Raw genomic sequence first — 22,730 nt, 5'->3', positions numbered from 1 at the left:
TATTGGCAGGTACCGTTGGCAGCCTCCGCCCGGGAGAAGATGGCGTTTTCGACACCAGACGGGTTGTATCAGTACCGGGTGCTCCCGTTCGGTCTCCACAGAGCCCCGCCCACATTCCAATGGCTGATGAACAGAGTGCTTAGACCCCACCAGCAGTTTGCAGCGGCATGTCTGGATGATATCATCATCCACAGCCAAGGTTGGGAAGAGCACCTGACGCGCCTCCAGGCAGTGCTGGACGCACTCAGACAAGCCAGGTTGACCACAAACCCCAAGAAATGCAAGCTAGTGTTCGAGGAGGTGGAGTACCTGGGGTATTTGATTGGACGGGGGAACGTCAAGCCCCAGGAGAGGAAGGTTCATGCGGTGCGTGACTGGCCTGTTCCACGCACCAAGACACAGGTCAAGTCCTTCCTGGGACTACCAGGATACTATAGCCGGTTTATTCCCAACTTTGCGGCTATAGCTTCCCCCCTCACCGATCTAACCAGGCCCCGCCTCCCGAAAACAATGAAATATACGGACGAGACAGAAGCGGCGTTCCGCCGTCTGAAGGAAGCGCTGCGCTCCCATCCGATTCTCGTAACGCCCGATTTCCATGTGCCTGGTAACAGATGGAGTATACATCACCAAGTGACGGCTCCATCTGCTGGACGTGCCAGGTCTCGACGGGCTCTCCAGCCAGGACTAATTGGGGCTGATTGGGAGCTGGTCAGTAATCAAGGGCGGATTGCTCACCAGCTGTGCAAGATCCATAAAGCTGCCAGAAGGGCAGCACACTGGGAGAGTGGGGGAAGAAAGGACTCCCGTGTTATTGTTGACGGTTGCAGAGGCAACAAGAGGGAGTTCAGTTTTGTGCCTGACAGGATACAGCCAGACCCGGAACCCCGAAGACGGTATCCCAGAGAGGGTTTCATGGGGGAGACCTATCCTTTTCTTTTTAGTCTATTATTTAAATAAACACCCTTGAAACTGAGCTAATCCTACTCTGTCCGTGTCTGATCTGGGTAAATGTCTTGACCAAACCCCCTGGTCTGCCACACTCTGTTCTGTCTTTTTATTTCTCTATTCTGTCTTTCTGTCTTTCCATCTCTCTATTCTGTCTTTATATCTCTCTATTTTGTCTTTCTGTCTTTCCATCTCTCTATTCTGTCTTTCTATCTCTCTATTCTGTCTTTCTATCTCTCTATTTTGTCTGTCTGTCTTTCTATCTCTCTATTCTGTCTTTCTATAGCTCTATTCTGTCTTTCTATTGTCTTTCTTTCTCTCTATTCTGTCTTTCTACACTGCTCAAAAAAATAAAGGGAACACTAAAATAACACATCCTAGATCTGAATGAATGAAATAATCGTATTAAATACTTTTTTCTTTACATAGTTGAATGTGCTGACAACGAAATCACACAAAAATAATCAATGGAAATCCAATTTATCAACCCATGGAGGCCTGGATTTGGAGTCACACTCAAAATGAAAGTGGAAAACCACACTACAGGCTGATCCAACTTTGATGTAATGTCCTTAAAACAAGTCAAAATGAGGCTCAGTAGTGTGTGTGGCCTCCACGTGCCCGTATGACCTCCCTACAACGCCTGTGCATGCTCCTGATGAGGTGGCAGATGGTCTCCTGAGGGATCTCCTCCCAGACCTGGGCTAAAGCATCCGCCAACTCCTGGACAGTCTGTGGTGCAACGTGGTGTTGGTGCATGGAGCGAGACATGATGTCCCAGATGTGCTCAATTGGATTCAGGTCTGGGGAACGGGCGGGCCAGTCCATAGCATCAATGCCTTCCTCTTGCAGGAACTGCTGACACACTCCAGCCACATGAGGTCTAGCATTGTCTTGCATTAGGAGGAACCCTGGGCCAACTGCACCAGCATATGGTCTCACAAGGGGTCTGAGGATCTCATCTCGGTACCTAATGGCAGTCAGGCTACCTCTGGCGAGCACATGGAGGGCTGTGCGGCCCCCCAAAGAAATGCCACCCCACACCATGACTGACCCACCGCCAAACCGGTCATTCTGGAGGATGTTGCAGGCAGCAGAACGTTCTCCACGGCGTCTCCAGACTCTGTCACGTCTGTCACATGCTCAGTGTGAACCTGCTTTCATCTGTGAAGAGCACAGGGTGCCAGTGGCGAATTTGCCAATCTTGGTGTTCTCTGGCAAATGCCAAACATCCTGCACGGTGTTGGGCTGTAAGCACAACCCCAACCTGTGGACGTCAGGCCCTCATACCACCCTCATGGAGTCTGTTTCTGACCGTTTGAGCAGACACATGCACATTTGTGGCCTGCTGGAGGTCATTTTGCAGGGCTCTGGCAGTGCTCCTCCTGCTCCTCCTTGCACAAAGGCGGAGGTAGCGGTCCTGCTGCTGGGTTGTTGCCCTCCTACGGCCTCCTCCACGTCTCCTGATGTACTGGCCTGTCTCCTGGTAGCGCCTCCATGCTCTGGACACTACGCTGACAGACACAGCAAACCTTTCTGCCACAACTCGCATTGATGTGCCATCCTGGATGAGCTGCACTACCTGAGCCACTTGTGTGGGTTGTAGACTCCGTCTCATGCTACCACAAGAGTGAGAGCACCGCCTGCATTCAGAAGTGACCAAAACATCAGCCAGGAAGCATAGGAACTGAGAAGTTGTCTGTGGTTACCACCTGCAGAACCACTACTTTATTGGGGGTGTCTTGCTAATTGCCTATAATTTCCACCTGTTGTTTATTCCATTTGCACAACAGCATGTGAAATGTATTGTCAATCAGTGTTGCTTCCAAAGTGGACAGTTTGATTTCACAGAAGTGTGATTGACTTGGAGTTACATTGTGTTGTTTAAGTGTTCCCTTTATTTTTTTGAGCAGTATATATCTCTATTCTGTCTTTCTATTCTCTCTTTCTATCTCTCTATTCTGTCCTTCTATTTCTCTATTCTGTCCTTCTATCTCTCCGTCCTTCTCTCCTTCCAATTTCTCTCTTTCTTCACACCGCCCCTTTCCTCCTACTCCTCCTCCTCCACCTCGTCTTCCACCTCGTCTTCCTCCACCTCCTCCTCCATCCTCCTCCTCCTCCACTGCCTCCTTTTCCCCCTCCTCCCCTTCCTCCTCCTCCTCAATTACTGCATAGTGCTGTCATGTCTCTTCATGACATGCTCCATTGAGCCTGTGATGGTTTCATAGTGGAAGAGGATTTCTTCAAGACTAGAGAGTGTTAGTATCTTGTTGCTGGTGCTATAATTAGTAGTGTGGCTATGTTGAACCTCCTGGCACATAGCCACACAGCACAGTGAATAATAAAGCAGTCTGGTGACATGAAGACTGGATTGGTTCAAATTAGATTTAAGTGGTTTCTCAGGGATGTGAAATGAGAGACTCTCTTCACAGTCCTCCATGGCTGAGGTTTGGCCTTCATGTCAAATCCCCCCCAAAAAAATATTTGTCACATGCGTCGAATACAACAGGTGTAGTAGACCTTACAGTGAAAATGCTTACTTACAAGCCTTTATTTAACAATGCAGTTTTAGGAAAAATACAAAAAAATACAAAAAAACAAGTAACAAATAATTAAACAGCAGCAGTAAATAACAAAAGGCGAGGCTATATACAGGGTATTACGGTATAGAGTCAATGTGGAGGCTATATACAGGGGGTACCGGTACAGAGTCAATGTGGAGGCTATATACAGGGTGTTACGGTACAGAGTCAATGTGGAGGCTATATACAGGGGGAACCGGTACAGAGTCAATGTGGAGGCTATATACAGGGTGTTACGGTACAGAGTCAATGTGGAGGCTATATACAGGGTGTTACGGTACAGAGTCAATGTGGAGGCTATATACAGGGTATTACGGTACAGAGTCAATGTGGAGGCTATATACAGGGTGTTACGGTACAGAGTCAATGTGGAGGCTATATACAGGGTGTTACGGTACAGAGTCAATGTGGAGGCTATATACAGGGTATTACGGTACAGAGTCAATGTGGAGGCTATATACAGGGGGTACCGGTACAGAGTCAATGTGGAGGCTATATACAGGGAGTACCGGTACAGAGTCAATGTGGAGGCTATATACAGGGAGTACCGGTACAGAGTCAATCTGCAGGGGCACCGGTTAGTCGAGGTAATTGAGGTAATATGTACATGTAGGTAGAGTTATTAAATTGACTATGCATAGATAATAACAGAGTACTGTAGCAGCAGTGTAAAAGAGGGTGGGGGGGGGCAATGCAAATAGTCTGGGTAGCCATTTGATTAGGTGTTCAGGAGTCTTATGGATTGGGGGTAGAAGCTGTTTAGAAGCCTCTTGGACCTAGACTTTGCGCTCCGGTACCGCTTGCCATGTGGTAGCAGAGAGAACAGTCTATGACTAGGGTGGCTGGAGTCTTTGACAATTTTTAGGGCCTTCCTCTGACACCGCCTGGTATAGAGGTCCTGGATGGCAGGCAGCTTTGCCCCAGTGATGTACTGGGCCGTACGCACTACCCTCTGTAGCGCCTTGCGGTCGGAGGCAGAGCAGTTGCCATACCAGGCGGTGATGCAACCAGTCAGGATGCTCTCAATGGTGCAGCTGTAGAACCTTTTGAGGATCTGAGGACCCATGCCAAATCTTTTCATTCTCCTGAGGGGGAATAGGCTTTGTCATGCACTCTTCACGACTGTCTTGGTGTGCTTGGACCATGTTAGTTTGTTGGTGATGTGGACACCAAGGAACTTGAAACTCTCGACCTGCTCCACTACAGCCCCGTTGACGAGAATGGGGGCGTGTTCATTCCTCTTTTTCCTGTAGTCCACAATCATCTTCTTTGTCTTGATCACGTTGAGGGAGAGGTTGTTGTCCTGGACCACACGGCCAGGTCTCTGACCTCCTCCCTATAGGCTGTCTCGTCATTGTCTGTGATCAGGCCTACCACTGTTGTGTCATCGGCAAACTTAATGATGGTGTTGGAGTCGTGTTTGGCCACGCGGTCGTGGGTGAACAGGGAGTACAGGAGGGGACTGAGCATGCACCCCTGAGGGGCCCCCGTGTTGAGGATCAGCATTGCGGATGTGTTGTTGTCTACCCTTACCACCTGGGTGCGTCCAGGAAGTCCTGGATCCAGTTGCAGAGGGAGGTGTTTCGTCCCAGGGTCCTTAGCTTATTGATGAACTTTGAGGGCACTATGGTGTTGAACGTTGAGCTGTAGTCAATGAACAGCATTCTAACATAGGTTTCCCTTTTGTGTTCCTACTCCTCAATGCCATCGGAAGACTTCTGGAACATAGTCCAGTCTGTGCTAGCAAAACAGTCCTGTAGTTTAGCATCTGCTTCATCTGACCACTTTTTTATTGACCGAGTCACTGGTGCTTCCTGCTTTAACCTCTTACATCTAGACGTTCCGCTAGCGGAACACCTGCTCCAATATCCAATGATGGGCGTGGCGCGAAATACAAACTCCTCTAAAATACAAAAACTTCAATTTTTCAAACATATGACTATTTCACAGCATTTTAAAGATAAGACTCTCCTTTATCTAACCACACTGTCCGATTTCAAAAAGGCTTTACAATGAAAGCAAAACATTAGATTATGTCAGCAGAGTACCAAGCCAGAAATAATCAGACACCCATTTTTCAAGCTAGCATATAATGTCACAAAAACCCAGAAGACAGCTAAATGCAACACTAACCTTTGATGATCTTCATCAGATGACAACCCTAGGACATTATGTTATACAATACATGCATGTTTTGTTCAATCAAGTTCATATTTATATCAAAAACCAGCTTTTTACATTAGCATGTGACGTTCAGAACTAGCATACCCCCCGCAAACTTCCGGGGAATTCGCTAACATTTTACTAAATTACTCACGATAAACGTTCACAAAAAGCATAACAATTATTTTAAGAATTATAGATACAGACCTCCTCTATGCACTCGATATGTCCGATTTTAAAATAGCTTTTTGGTTAAAGCACATTTTGCAATATTCTATGTACATAGCCCAGACATCACGGGCTAGCTATTTAGACACCCGGCAAGTTTAGCACTCACCAATATCAGCTTTACTATTATAAAAGTTTCATTACCTTTTGTTGTCTTCGTCAGAATGCACTCCCAGGACTGCTACTTCAATAACAAATGTTGGTTTGGTCCAAAATAATCCATCGTTATATCCGAATAGCGGCGTTTTGTTCGTGCGTCCCAGACACTACCTGAACTGGTAAATCAGGGTCGTGCGCATGGCGCAATTCGTGACAAAAAAAATCTAAATATTCCATTACCGTACTTCGAAGCATGTCAACCGCTGTTTAAAATCAATTTTTATGCCATTTTTCTCGTAAAAAAGCGATAATATTCCGCCCGGAATCTCCTTTTAGCTAAACAGAGGAAAGTAAACAGAGCTTTCGGTCGACGCGGGCACGAGCCTGAGTCTCACAGTACTGTAACCAGCCACTACCCAAACGCGCTACTTTGTTTCAGCCAGAGCCTGCAAAGCCACGATTCAGCTTTTTGCCGCCTTCTGAGACCCTATGGCATCCGTAGGAAGTGTCACGGGACAGCTAAGATCCTCACTCTTCAATAAACAGAGACAAGAAGAACGACACCTTGTCAGACAGGCCACTTCCTGCCTGAAACCTTGTCAGGTTTTTGCCTGCCAAATGAGTTCTGTTATACTCACAGACACCATTCAAACAGTTTTAGAAACTTTAGGGTGTTTTCTATCCATATTTAATAAGTATATGCATATTCTAGTTACTGGGTAGGAGTGGTAACCAGATTAAATCGGGTACGTTTTTTATCCAGCCGTGAAAATACTGCCCCCTAGCCATAACAGGTTAATTTTTGCTTGTCCGCAGGAATCAGGAGGGTAAAATTATGGTGAGATTTGCCAAATGGAGGGCGAGGGAGAGCTTTGTACGCGTCTGTGTGTGGAGTAAAGGTGGTCTAGAGTTTTTTTCCCTCTGGTTACACATGTGACATTCTGGTAGAAATGAGGTAAAACAGATTTGAGTTTCCCTGCATTAAGGCCCCCGGCCACTAGGAACGCCGCCTCTGGATGAGTGTTTTCCTGTTTGGTTTTGGCCGTATACACCTTGTTGAGTGCGGTCTTAGTGCCAGCATCGGTTTGTGGTGGTAAATAGACGGCTACGAAGAATATAGATGAAAACTCTCTAGGTAGATAGTGTGGTATACAGCTTACCATGAGATGCTCTACCTCAGGCGAGCAAAACCTACAGACTTCCTTAGATAAGGTGCACCAGCTGTTGTTTACAAATATACATAGCCCGCCACCCCTTGTCTTACCAGAGGCTGCTGTTCTATCCTGCCGATAGAGTGTATAACCCACCAGCTGTATGTTATTCATGTCGTCGTTCAGCCACGACTCGGTGAAACATAAGATATTACAGTTTTTAACGTCCCGTTAGTAGGATGTACGTGCTTGTAGTTCGTCCACTTTATTATCCAGCGATTGTACGTTGGCCAATAGTACCGATGGCAAAGATAGTTTAGCCACTCGTCGCCGGATACTTACAAGGCACCCCGATCTCCTTCCGCGATATCTCCGTCTCTTTCTCCTGCGAATGATGGGGATGAGGACCTCGTCGGGTGTCTGAAGTAAATTCCTCTCGTCCGACTTATTAAAGAAAAAAATCTTTGTCCAATTTGAGGTGAGTAATCGCTGCCTGATGTCCAGAATCTCTTTATCGGTCATAAGAGACTGTAGCAGCAACATTATGTACAAAATAAGTTACAACCAATGTGAAAAAAACACACAAAATAGCACAATTGGTTAAGAGCCCATAAAACATTGCGTGTGCGTGATCCCTTGGGGAATTGAACCACAACCATTGCATTAATAGCGCTCTTACTAACTGATAGACCTCAAGATTAATGTTTCATGCGGTCCCGCGTGGCTCAGTTGGTAGAGCATGGTGTTTGCAACGCCAGGGTTGTGGGTTCGATTCCCACCGGGGGCCAGTACAAAAAAATAAAAAAATGCATGAAATGAAATGTATGTATTCACTACTATAAGTTGCTCTGGATAAGAGCGTCTGCTAAATGACTCAAATGTAAAAAATGTTTCCGCTCTGCTCCTGTGAATGAGAGGGAAGTAGAGAGGAGGAGAGGGGAAGTAGAGAGAAGAAGAGAGAGGAGGAGAGGGGAGGAGAGAGAGGAGGAGAGGGAAGAGGAAGAGAGGGAAGGAGAGAGGAGGAGAGGGGAGAGAAAGAGGAGGAGAGGGGAAGTAGAGAGGAGGAGGAGAGAGGAAGAGAGGGAAGGTGTGTTGTGGTGGTGGCATTGAACACTGAGTGTCCTGGGGCCTGGAGGGACCTGGGAGGATTCACATCACAGGGTGTTTTAAAAAAGCCTGCAGAGAACCAGCTAGCTCTCCTGGCCTCTCCCCTCTCCTCCTTCCTCTCTCTCTGTCTCTGTTTCCATCTCTCTCTCACCCCCCTCTCTTGTCCCTCCTTTTTTCCTGGTATTTCCTCTTCCTTGCTGGCTGTCTCTCATTTTATAGTTTCTGTTCTTTCCCCCCTTTCCCTCTATCCTCCCTCCGGTTCCTCCACCCATTCTCTCTCTCTCTCTCTACCTTCCTAAACATTTTATGATGGTGTTGAATGATAAATGAATAACTAGCTTGTTCTTGGCTGTCAGAAATTCACTCTGCTCTGTCTGCTCAGGAACTGCAGTGTTACAATATAGTATAGTGTTGATGTGTACTACAGTGTTACTATATAGTACAGTATTGGTGTGTACTACAGTGTTACTATATAGTATAGTGTTGGTGTGTACTGCAGTGTTACTATATAGTACAGTATTGATGTGTACTACAGTGTTACTATATAGTACAGAATTGATGTGTACTACAGTGTTACTATATTGTACAGTGTTGGTGTGTACTACAGTGTTACTATATAGTACAGTATTGATGTGTACTACAGTGTTACTACATATTATAGTGTTGGTGTGTACTGCAGTGTTACTATATAGTACAGTGTTGATGTGTACTACAGTGTTACTATATAGTACAGTATTGATGTGTACTACAGTGTTACTATATAGTACAGTATTGATGTGTACTACAGTGTTACTATATAGTACAGTGTTGATGTGTACTACAGTGTTACTATATAGTACAGTATTGATGTGTACTACAATGTTACTATATAGTACAGTATTGATGTGTACTGCAGTGTTACTATATAGTACAGTGTTGATGAGTACTACAGTGTTACTATATAGTACAGTATTGATGTGTACTACAGTGTTACTATATAGTACAGTGTTGATGTGTACTACAGTGTTACTATATAGTACAGTATTGATGTGTACTACAATGTTACTATATAGTACAGTATTGATGTGTACTGCAGTGTTACTATATAGTACAGTGTTGATGAGTACTACAGTGTTACTATATAGTACAGTAGTTGATGTGTACTACAGTGTTACTATATAGTACAGTATTGATGTGTACTACAGTGTTACTATATAGTACAGTATTGATGTGTACTACAGTGTTACTATATAGTACAGTATTGATGTGTACTACAGTGTTACTATATAGTACAGTATTGATGTGTACTGCAGTGTTACTATATAGTACAGTATTGATGAGTACTACAGTGTTACTATATAGTACAGTGTTGATGTGTACTGCAGTGTTACTATATAGTACAGTGTTGATGAGTACTACAGTGTTACTATATAGTACAGTATTGATGTGTACTACAGTGTTACTATATAGTACAGTATTGATGTGTACTACAGTGTGAAAGGCTTATTTGTTCAGTTATTCAGGGCAAATGATGTGAAAACAGGAGCGCTGATTGGCGTGGACAAGTATGGAAACAAGTACTTGTATGTCGTTGTGTGATGGTGTGTATGTCGTTGTGTGATGGTGTGTATGTCGTTGTGTGATGGTGTGTATGTCGTTGTGTGATGGTGTGTGTGTCGTTGTGTGATGGTGTGTGTGTCGTTGTGTGATGGTGTGTGTGTCGTTGTGTGATGGTGTGTATGTCGTTGTGTGATGGTGTGTGTGTCGTTGTGTGATGGTGTGTGTGTCGTTGTGTGATGGTGTGTGTGTCGTTGTGTGATGGTGTGTGTGTCGTTGTGTGATGGTGTGTATGTCGTTGTGTGATGGTGTGTATGTCGTTGTGTGATGGTGTGTATGTCGTTGTGTGATGGTGTGTATGTCGTTGTGTGATGGTGTGTGTGTCGTTGTGTGATGGTGTGTGTGTCGTTGTGTGATGGTGTGTATGTCGTTGTGTGATGGTGGGTATGTCGTTGTGTGATGGTGTGTATGTCGTTGTGTGATGGTGTGTATGTCGTTGTGTGATGGTGTGTATGTCGTTGTGTGATGGTGTGTATGTCGTTGTGTGATGGTGTGTATGTCGTTATGTGATGGTGTGTATGTCGTTGTGTGATGATGTGTGTGTCGTTGTGTGATGGTGTGTATGTCGTTGTGTGATGGTGTGTATGTCGTTGTGTGATGGTGTGTATGTCGTTGTGTGATGGTGTGTATGTCGTTGTGTGATGGTGTGTGTGTCGTTGTGTGATGGTGTGTGTGTCGTTGTGTGATGGTGTGTATGTCGTTGTGTGATGGTGTGTATGTCGTTGTGTGATGGTGTGTATGTCGTTGTGTGATGGTGTGTATGTCGTTGTGTGATGGTGTGTATGTCGTTGTGTGATGGTGTGTGTGTCGTTGTGTGATGGTGTGTATGTCGTTGTGTGATGGTGTGTATGTCGTTGTGTGATGGTGTGTATGTCGTTGTGTGATGGTGTGTGTGTCGTTGTGTGATGGTGTGTGTGTCGTTGTGTGATGGTGTGTATGTCGTTGTGTGATGGTGTGTATGTCGTTGTGTGATGGTGTGTATGTCGTTGTGTGATGGTGTGTGTGTCGTTGTGTGATGGTGTGTATGTCGTTGTGTGATGGTGTGTGTGTCGTTGTGTGATGGTGTGTGTGTCGTTGTGTGATGGTGTGTGTGTCGTTGTGTGATGGTGTGTATGTCGTTGTGTGATGGTGTGTATGTCGTTGTGTGATGGTGTGTGTGTCGTTGTGTGATGGTGTGTGTGTCGTTGTGTGATGGTGTGTATGTCGTTGTGTGATGGTGTGTATGTCGTTGTGTGATGGTGTGTATGTCGTTGTGTGATGGTGTGTATGTCGTTGTGTGATGGTGTGTATGTCGTTGTGTGATGGTGTGTATGTCGTTGTGTGATGGTGTGTATGTCGTTGTGTGATGGTGTGTATGTCGTTGTGTGATGGTGTGTGTGTCGTTGTGTGATGGTGTGTGTGTCGTTGTGTGATGGTGTGTATGTCGTTGTGTGATGGTGGGTATGTCGTTGTGTGATGGTGTGTATGTCGTTGTGTGATGGTGTGTATGTCGTTGTGTGATGGTGTGTATGTCGTTGTGTGATGGTGTGTATGTCGTTGTGTGATGGTGTGTATGTCGTTGGATGGTGGATGCGTTGTGTGATGTGGGGCGTTGTGTGATGGGGATGTCGTGTGTGGGGGGCGTTGTGTGATGGTGTGTGCGGGGATGGTGGGCGTTGTGTGATGGTGTGTGTGTCGTTGTGTGATGGTGTGTGTGTCGTTGTGTGATGGTGTGTATGTCGTTGTGTGATGGTGTGTATGTCGTTGTGTGATGGTGTGTATGTCGTTGTGTGATGGTGTGTATGTCGTTGTGTGATGGTGTGTATGTCGTTGTGTGATGGTGTGTATGTCGTTGTGTGATGGTGTGTATGTCGTTGTGTGATGGTGTGTATGTCGTTGTGTAATGGTGTGTATGTCGTTGTGTGATGGTGTGTGTGTCGTTGTGTGATGGTGTGTGTGTCGTTGTGTGATGGTGTGTATGTCGTTGTGTGATGGTGTGTGTGTCATTGTGTGATGGTGTGTATGTCGTTGTGTAATGGTGTGTATGTCGTTGTGTGATGGTGTGTGTGTCGTTGTGTGATGGTGTGTGTGTCGTTGTGTGATGGTGTGTATGTCGTTGTGTGATGGTGTGTGTGTCGTTGTGTGATGGTGTGTGTGTCGTTGTGTGATGGTGTGTGTGTCGTTGTGTGATGGTGTGTGTGTCGTTGTGTGATGGTGTGTGTGTCGTTGTGTGATGGTGTGTGTGTCGTTGTGTGATGGTGTGTATGTCGTTGTGTGATGGTGTGTATGTCGTTGTGTGATGGTGTGTGTGTCGTTGTGTGATGGTGTGTGTGTCGTTGTGTGATGGTGTGTGTGTCGTTGTGTGATGGTGTGTGTGTCGTTGTGTGATGGTGTGTATGTCGTTGTGTGATGGTGTGTATGTCGTTGTGTGATGGTGTGTGTGTCGTTGTGTGATGGTGTGTGTGTCGTTGTGTGATGGTGTGTATGTCGTTGTGTGATGGTGTGTATGTCGTTGTGTGATGGTGTGTGTGTCGTTGTGTGATGGTGTGTATGTCGTTGTGTGATGGTGTGTGTGTCGTTGTGTGATGGTGTGTATGTCGTTGTGTGATGGTGTGTGTGTCGGTGTGGTTTTATGTTTTGTTGGAAGTTGTTTTTGTCTCCCCTGTGTTCTGAATGTCACTGAAATGTTATTTTGGTAGTATTTTCTTCGGTATCATGAATGCATCTTCCACTTGCTTAGGAAGCCTGTAAACTGTACATGTTTGACTGATGGACTATGGCGTGGTCATGCTTCTAGCGAATTCCGTACGAACACTGGCACAAAACTCGCAGTCGCATAGGTCACTCGACATGCTCCTAAACTGAACTCTGATGCTGATGACCTGACCTTGTTCTCAAATTTAGCCTTCTCCTGTCAAGAGCACTTAATCAGAGCCATATAAAGGCCTGCTGTCAGTGCTGGAGTGTAGTAGCTAACCCAACCAAGCCAGAACTCAACCAAGCCAGAACTCAACCAAGCCCCTCCAGACCTCTACTACAGGAGGCTATACACCTAGAGGAGGAGAGGAGAGGAGAGGAGGAGGAGAGGAGAGGGGAGAGGAGAGGAGAGGAGAGGAGAGGAGAGGAGAGGAGAGGAGAGAGGGGGGGGGGGGGGGGGGGGTTGACGAGAACCCATGGATTACAGGCAATATCCACACTGAGCTAACGGCTAGAGCTGCTGCTTTCAAGGAGCGGGACATTAATCCAGACATTAATCCCGTTATGCCCTCCGATGAACCATCAAACAGGCAAAGCATCAATACAGGACAAAGATCGAATCCTACTACATCGGCTCTAACACTTGTTGGATGTGGCAGAGCTTGCGAACTATCACGGATTACACATGGAACCCCCACCCCCGTGAGCTGCCCAGTGATGCGAGCCTACCAGGGGAGCTAAATGCTTTCTATGCTCGCTTCGAGGAAAGCAACACTGAACCATGCTTGAGAGCACCAGCTGTTCCGGACAACTGCGTGATCACGCTGTCCGTAGCCGATATAAGACTTTTAAAGAGGTCAACATTCACAAGGCCGCAGGGCCAGACGGATTACCAGGACGTGTACTCAGAGCATGTGCTGACCAACTGGCATGTTTCTTCACTGACATTTTCAACCTCTCCCTGACCCGGTCTGTAATACCTACATGCTTCAAGCAGACCACTATAGTTCCCTGTGCCCAAGATTGCCAAGGTAACCTATCTTAAATGACTATCGCCGTGTAGCATTCACATCTGTAGCCATGAACTATTTTGAAAGGCTTGTCATGGCTCACATCAACACCATCATCCCAGACACCCTGTACGCTTACCTCCCCAACAGATCCCCAGATGATGCAATCTCTATTGCACTCCACAATACCCTTTACCACCTGGACAAAAGGAACCCCAACGTGAGAATGCTGTTCATTGACTACAGCTCAGCATTCAACAATATAGTTCCCTATAGGTCAATACTAGGCTAAGGTCCCTGGGACTGAACACCTCCCTCTGCAACTGGACTTTCTGACGGGGCGGACCGAGGTGTAGAGGGTAGGCAACAACACATCTGCCACGCTGATCCTCAACACGGGAGCCCCCTCGGGGGTGCGTGCTTAATCCCCTCCTGTATTCCCTGTTCACCCACGACTGCGTGGCCAATCACGACTCCAACACCATCATTAAGTTTGCCAACAACACGACGGTGGAGGCCTGATCACCGACGACGATGAGACAGCCGTTGGGGAGAAGGTCAGAGACCTGGCAGGCTGGTGCCAGAAACAATCAATCAAGTGTATTTGTAAAGCCTTTTTTTACATCAGCCGATGTCACACAGTGCTGTACAGAAACCCAGCTTAAAACCCCAAACAGCAAGCAATGCAGATGTGGAAGCACGATGGCTAGGAAACTGAAACCGAGGAAGAAACCTAGAGAGGAACCAGGCTATGAGGGGTGGCCAGTCCTCTTCTGGCTGTGCTGGGTGGAGATTATAATAGAACATGGCCAAGATGTTGAAATGTTCATAAATGACCAGCATGGTCAAATAATAATAATCATAGTGGTTGTCGAGGGTGCAACAAGTCAGCACCTCAGGAGTAAATGTCAGTTGGCTTTTCATAGCCGATCATTGAGAGTATCTCTACCGCTCCTGCTGTCTCTAGAGAGTTGAAAACAGCATGTCTGGGACAGGTAGCATGTCCAGTGAACAGGTCAGGGTTCTATAGCTGCAGGCAGAACAGTTGAAACTGGAGCAGCAGCACGTCCAGGTGGACTGGGGACAGCAAGGAGTCATCAGGCCAGGTAGTCCTGAGGCATGGTCCTAGGGCTCAGGTCCTCCGAGATAAGAGAGAATTAGAGGGAGCATACTTAAATTCACACAGGACACCAGATAAGACGGGAGAAATACTCCAGATATAACAGACTGATCCTAGCCCCCCGACACATAAACTACTGCAGCATAAATACTGGAGGCTGAGACAGGAGGGGTCGGGATATCCCCGGACAGGGCCAACAAGGCAGGATATGACACCTCCCACTTTAACAAAGCACTGCCCCCACACCACTAGAGGGATATCTTCAAGCACCAACTTACTATCCTGAGACAAGGCCGAGTATAGCCCACGAAGATCTCCCAAACACGGCACGAACCCGAGGGGGGGCACCAACCCGGACAGGAAGATCACGTCAGTGACTCAACCCACTCAAGTGACGCACCCCTCCTAGGGACGGCATGAAAGAGCACCATAAGCCAGTGACTCAGCCCCTGTAATAGGGTTAGAGGCAGACAATCCCAGTGGAGAGAGGGGAACCAGCCAGGCAGAGACAGCAAGGGCGGTTCATTGCTCCAGGGCCTTTCTGTTCACCTTCACACTCCTGGGCCAGACTACACTCAATCATAGGACCTACTGAAGAGATGAGTCTAGAGGGATATCAACAGATAACCAACTTACTATCCTCTATAAATACAGTCCACTATACTGTAAATACAGTCTACTATACTGTAAATACAGTCCACTATACTGTAAATACAGTCCACTATACTGTAAATACAGTATACTATACTGTAAATACAGTCCAATATACTATAAATACAGTCCACTATACTGTAAATACAGTATACTATACTGTAAATACAGTCCACTATACTGTAAATACAGTCCACTATATTATAAATACAGTCCACTATACTGTAAATACAGTCCACTATACTGTAAATATTGTCCACTATATTATAAATACAGTCCACTATACTGTAAATAGTCTACTATACTATAAATACAGTCTACAGTACTATAAATACAGTCCACTATAGTGTAAATACAGTCCACTCCTTTATAAATACAGTCTACAGTACTATACACACAGTATACTATACTATAAATACAGTCTACTATAATGTAAATACAGTCCACTCCTTTATAAATACAGTCTACAGTACTATACACACAGTATACTATAAATACAGTCCACTATACTGTAAATACAGTCCACTATATTGTAAATACAGTCCACTATACTATAAATACAGTCCACTATACTATATACTATAAATACAGTCCACTATACTGTAAATACAGTCTACTATACTATAAATACAGTCCACTATACTATAAATACAGTCCACTATACTGTAAATACAGTCCACTATACTATAAATACAGTCCACTATACTATAAATACAGTCGACTATACTGTAAATAGTCCACTATACTGTAAATACAGTCCACTATACTATAAATACAGTCCACTATCTTATAAATAGTCCACTATACTGTAAATACAGTCTACTATACTGTAAATACAGGCCACTATACTGTAAATACAGTATACTATACTGTAAATACAGTATACTATACTGTAAATATAGTCCACTATACTGTAAATACAGTCCACTATACTGTAAACACAGTATACTATACTGTAAATACAGTCCACTATGTTATAAATACAGTCCACTATACTGTAAATACAGTCCACTATACTGTAAATATTGTCCACTATATTATAAATACAGTCCACTATACTGTAAATACAGTCCACTATACTGTAAATACAGTCAACTATACTATAAATACAGTCTACTATACTGTAAATACAGTCTACTATACTATAAATACAGTCTACAGTACTATAAATACAGTCCACTATACTGTAAATACAGTCTACTATACTATACACACAGTCTACTATACTATAAATACAGTCCACTCCTTTATAAATACAGTCTACAGTACTATACACACAGTATACTATACTATAAATACAGTCTACTATACTGTAAATACAGTCCACTATACTGTAAATACAGTCCACTATACTGTAAATACAGTCCACTATACTGTAAATACAGTCCACTATACTGTAAATTCACTCCAAAATACTGTACATACAGTCCACTATACTATAAATACAGTCCACTATACTGTAAATACAGTCCACTATACTGTAAATACAGTCCACTATACTATAAATACAGTCTACTATACTGTAAATAGTCTACTATACTATAAATACAGTCTACAGTACTATAAATACAGTCCACTATAGTGTAAATACAGTCCACTCCTTTATAAATACAGTCTACAGTACTATACACACAGTATACTATACTATAAATACAGTCTACTATACTGTAAATACAGTCCACTCCTTTATAAATACAGTCTACAGTACTATACACAGAGTATACTATACTATAAATACAGTCCACTATACTGTAAATACAGTCCACTATACTATAAATACAGTCCACTATACTATATACTATAAATACAGTCCACTATACTATAAATACAGTCCACTATACTATAAATACAGTCCACTATACTGTAAATACAGTCCACTATACTATAAATACAGTCCACTATACTATAAATACTGTCCACTATACTATAAATACAGTCCACTATACTGTAAATACAGTCCACTATATTATAAATACAGTCCACTATACTGTAAATACAGTCCACTATACTGTAAATACAGTCCACTATACTGTAAATACAGTCAACTATACTATAACTACAGTCTACTATACTGTAAATACAGTCTACTATACTATAAATACAGTCTACAGTACTATAAATACAGTCCACTATACTGTAAATACAGTCTACTATACTATACACACAGTCTGCTATACTATAAATACAGTCCACTCCTTTATAAATACAGTCTACAGTACTATACACACAGTATACTATACAATAAATACAGTCTATTATACTGTAAATACAGTCCACTATACTGTAAATACAGTCCACTATACTGTAAATACAGTCCACTATACTATAAATACAATCCACTATACTGTAAATACAGTCCAAAATACTGTAAATACAGTCCACTATACAATAAATACAGTCCACTATACTATAAATACAGTCCACTATACTGTAAATACAGTCCACTATACTATAAATACAGTCTACTATACTGTAAATAGTCTACTATACTATAAATACAGTCTACAGTACTATACACCCAGTATACTATACTATAAATACAGTCTACTATAATGTAAATACAGTCCACTCCTTTATAAATACAGTCTACAGTACTATACACACAGTATACTATAAATACAGTCCACTATACTGTAAATACAGTCCACTATACTGTAAATACAGTCCACTATACTATAAATACAGTCCACTATATTATATACTATAAATACAGTCCACTATACTGTAAATACAGTCTACTATACTATAAATACAGTCCACTATACTATAAATACAGTCCACTATACTATAAATACAGTCCACTATACTGTAAATACAGTCCACTATACTATAAATACAGTCCACTATACTGTAAATACAGTCCACTATACTATAAATACAGTCCACTATACTATAAATACAGTCCACTATATTATAAATAGTCCACTATACTGTAAATAGTGTACTATACTGTAAATACAGTCCACTATACTGTAAATACAGTATACTATACTGTAAATACAGTCCACTATACTGTAAATACAGTCCACTATACTGTAAATACAGTATACTATACTGTAAATACAGTCCACTATACTGTAAATACAGTCCACTATATTATAAATACAGTCCACTATACTGTAAATACAGTCCACTATACTGTAAATATTGTCCACTATATTATAAATACAGTCCACTATACTGTAAATACAGTCCACTATACTGTAAATACAGTCCACTATACTGTAAATACAGTCCACTATACTGTAAATACAGTCCACTATACTGTAAATACAGTCTACTATACTATAAATACAGTCTACAGTACTATAAATACAGTCCACTATACTGTAAATACAGTCTACTATACTATACACACAGTCTACTATACTATAAATACAGTCCACTCCTTTATAAATACAGTCTACAGTACTATACACACAGTATACTATACTATAAATACAGTCCACTATACTGTAAATACAGTCCACTATACTGTAAATACAGTCCACTATACTGTAAATACAGTCCAAAATACTGTAAATACAGTCCACTATACTATAAATACAGTCCACTATACTATAAATACAGTCCACTATACTGTAAATACAGTCCACAATACAATAAATACAGTCTACTATACTGTAAATAGTCTACTATACTATAAATACAGTCTACAGTACTATAAATACAGTCCACTATACTGTAAATACAGTCCACTCCTTTATAAATACAGTCTACAGTACTATACACACAGTATACTATACTATAAATACAGTCTACTATACTGTAAATACAGTCCACTCCTTTAAAAATACAGTCTACAGTACTATACACACAGTATACTATACTATAAATACAGTCCACTATACTGTAAATACAGTCCACTATACTGTAAATACAGTCCACTATACTATAAATACAGTCCACTATACTATATACTATAAATACAGTCCACTATACTGTAAATACAGTCTACTATACTATAAATACAGTCCACTATACTATAAATACAGTCCACTATACTGTAAATACAGTCCACTATACTGTAAATACAGTCCACTATACTATAAATACAGTCCACTATACTGTAAATACAGTCCACTATACTATAAATACAGTCCAATATACTATAAATACAGTCCACTATACTATATACTATAAATACAGTCCACTATACTATAAATACAGTCCACTATACTGTAAATACAGTCCACTATACTATAAATACAGTCTACTATACTATAAATACAGTCCACTATACTGTAAATACAGTCCACTATACTATACATACAGTCCACTATACTATAAATACAGTCCACTATACTGTAAATACAGTCCACTATACTGTAAATACAGTCCACTATACTATAAATACAGTCTACTATACTGTAAATACAGTCCACTCCTTTATAAATACAGTCTACAGTACTATAAATACAGTCCACTATACTATAAATACAGTCTACTATACTGTAAATACAGTCCACTATACTGTAAATACAGTCCACTATACTGTAAATACAGTATACTATACTGTAAATACAGTCCACTATACTGTAAATACAGTCCACTATACTATAAATACAGTCCACTATACTATAAATACAGTCCACTATACTGTAAATACAGTCCACTATACTGTAAATACAGTCCACTATACTGTAAATACAGTATACTATACTGTAAATACAGTCCACTATACTGTAAATACAGTCCACTATATTATAAATACAGTCTACTATACTGTAAATACAGTCCACTATACTGTAAATATTGTCCACTATATTATAAATACAGTCTACTATACTGTAAATACAGTCTACTATACTATAAATACAGTCTACAGTACTATAAATACAGTCCACTATACTGTAAATACAGTCTACTATACTATAAATACAGTCTACAGTACTATAAATACAGTCCACTATACTGTAAATACAGTCTACTATACTATACACACAGTCTACTATACTATAAATACAGTCCACTCCTTTATAAATACAGTCTACAGTACGATACACACAGTATACTATACTATAAATACAGTCTACTATACTTTAAATACAGTCCACTATACTGTAAATACAGTCCACTATACTGTAAATACAGTCCACTATACTATAAATACAGTCTACTATACTGTAAATACAGTCCACTCCTTTATAAATACAGTCTACAGTACTATACACACAGTATACTATAAATACAGTATACTATACTGTAAATACAGTCCACTATACTGTAAATACAGTCCACTATACTGTAAATACACCACTATACTGTAAATACAGTCCACTATACTGTAAATACAGTCCACTATACTGTAAATACACCACTATACTGTAAATACAGTCCACTTACTGTAAATACAGTCCACTATACTATAAATACAGTCAGATGGTCTGATGGTCTGGTGGTCTGGTGGTCTGGTGGTCTGATGGTCTGGTGGTCTGGTGGTCTGATGGTCTGATGGTCTGATGGTCTGGTGGTCTGATGGTCTGCTGGTCTGGTGGTCTGCTGGTCTGGTGGTCTGATGGTCTGGTGGTCTGGTGGTCTGATGGTCTGGTGGTCTGATGGTCTGATGGTCTGGTGGTCTGATGGTCTGATGGTCTGGTGGTCTGATGGTCTGGTGGTCTGATGGTCTGATGGTCTGGTGGTCTGGTGGTCTGGTGGTCTGGTGGTCTGATGGTCTGGTGGTCTGATTGTCTGGTGGTCTGATGGTCTGGTGGTCTGATGGTCTGTTGGTCTGGTGGTCTGGTGGTCTGATGGTCTGATGGTCTGGTGGTCTGCTGGTCTGGTGGTCTGGTGGTCTGATGGTCTGGTGGTCTGATGGTCTGATTGTCTGGTGGTCTGGTGGTCTGATGGTCTGATGGTCTGATGGTCTGGTGGTCTGATGGTCTGATGGTCTGATGGTCTGGTGGTCTGGTGGTCTGATGGTCTGGTGGTCTGGTGGTCTGATGGTCTGGTGGTCTGATGGTCTGGTGGTCTGGTGGTCTGATGGTCTGATGGTCTGGTGGTCTGGTGCTCTGATGGTCTGGTGGTCTGGTGGTCTGGTGGTCTGATGGTCTGATGGTCTGGTGGTCTGATGGTCTGATGGTCTGGTGGTCTGGTGGTCTGATGGTCTGATGGTCTGGTGGTCTGGTGGTCTGATGGTCTGTTGGTGTGATGATCTGGTGGTCTGGTGGTCTGATGGTCTGATGGTCTGTTGGTCTGGTGGTCTGATGGTCTGGTGGTCTGATGGTGTTAACAGGCAGTTCCATGTAAAGGGCAGGTCAGTTTGTGATCATCAAAAAGGAACAAAATGAGGCTCCTCTTTCACATTTGATTTGATTTGATTTGGATGAGCAGTCAGTCAGAGACCTTCAGGTAGGCGACGCTCTACCCTGAGATAATTGGATCGTGTGTGTGTGTGTGTGTGTGGGTGCGAGCTCAACTCAGGAAATGAAAGGATAGGCAGTTACACTCTAATTTAGTAGAACACAAAGACAGATTACAGAGGGCAGATCTCTGCTAACCACTAACATGTTGCCTCTCCTCTCCTCTCCTCTCCTCTCCTCTCCTCTCCTCTCCTCTCCTCTCCTCTCCTCTCCTCTCCTCTCCTCTCCTCTCTTCTCTTCTCCTCTCCTCTCCTACCCTCCTCTTCCTTCCCCTCCTCTCCTCCTCTTTCCTCCCATTTCTCCTACTCAAGGGGAAGAGGAATAAGCCAGGACTGAAGTTAGCTGGTACTCCAGAGGCGGGTCGTGGGCGTGGAGGAGAGGAGAAAGACATCAAGTAGGTCCCTCTCTGTAGGCTGCATAGGAACATCTGGTTTGTGGGGCCCAAACAATAACAACAATAACAACAACATCCACTTCTAACCCTTTAAATCCTCTAACATTAAAATGACGCTATTAGGACTGGTACAAAGCCATTCAGGTAACAGCCAACAACCAACTGAAGTGAGTAATGGAGAATATGACGCTTTAGTAAAACTGTTTGGTGAGATGAAGCTCTCAGAATAAAGACCGTCACACACTCCATATATCAACTCCGTGTAATTTATAAAGTATTCGTTTATGTTGGTAAATACCCATTAAATGAATTAATTACATTCCTGGGAGTTTATATATGGAGTGTGTGTGACTTTCTTTATTTTGATAGTTTATAGTTTATTTCGCCGTTAATCAGCACATCGGAGAAAACCGATACCAGTGGGACACAGTCCCAAATGTTTATACGGCATTTAATCATTCATTATTTTACCTGTGACTAGTGTAATTTCGTCAAGGAAATTACAAAACACTGTTATTATCTCCCTGTAAGAAATCCCAAGAAGATCCTTCGTGTCCCTAAGCACAGGACTATAGTCATTATGTTTCTTCTAGAAATATACCGCTTAGAATCGTTAAGGTTATTACAGGGATTGTAACTTGGA

General features: G+C 42.7%; 1 non-coding gene across 1 annotated transcript; it reads left to right on the top strand.

Annotated features, from left to right (window-relative positions):
* The first annotated feature begins 7,884 nt into the window (after nt 1-7,884).
* trnaa-ugc (transfer RNA alanine (anticodon UGC)) lies at nt 7,885-7,958 on the top strand. Its single transcript has one exon. It is a non-coding gene; the product is annotated as a tRNA-Ala (tRNA).
* The last annotated feature ends 14,772 nt before the right edge of the window (nt 7,959-22,730 follow it).

This window comes from Salmo salar, chromosome 10 (assembly GCF_965601325.2).
Source record: "Salmo salar chromosome 10, fSalSal1, whole genome shotgun sequence".
NCBI classification, from domain to species: Eukaryota; Metazoa; Chordata; class Actinopteri; order Salmoniformes; family Salmonidae; genus Salmo; species Salmo salar.
This window is presented reverse-complemented; position numbering and strand designations above follow the sequence as displayed.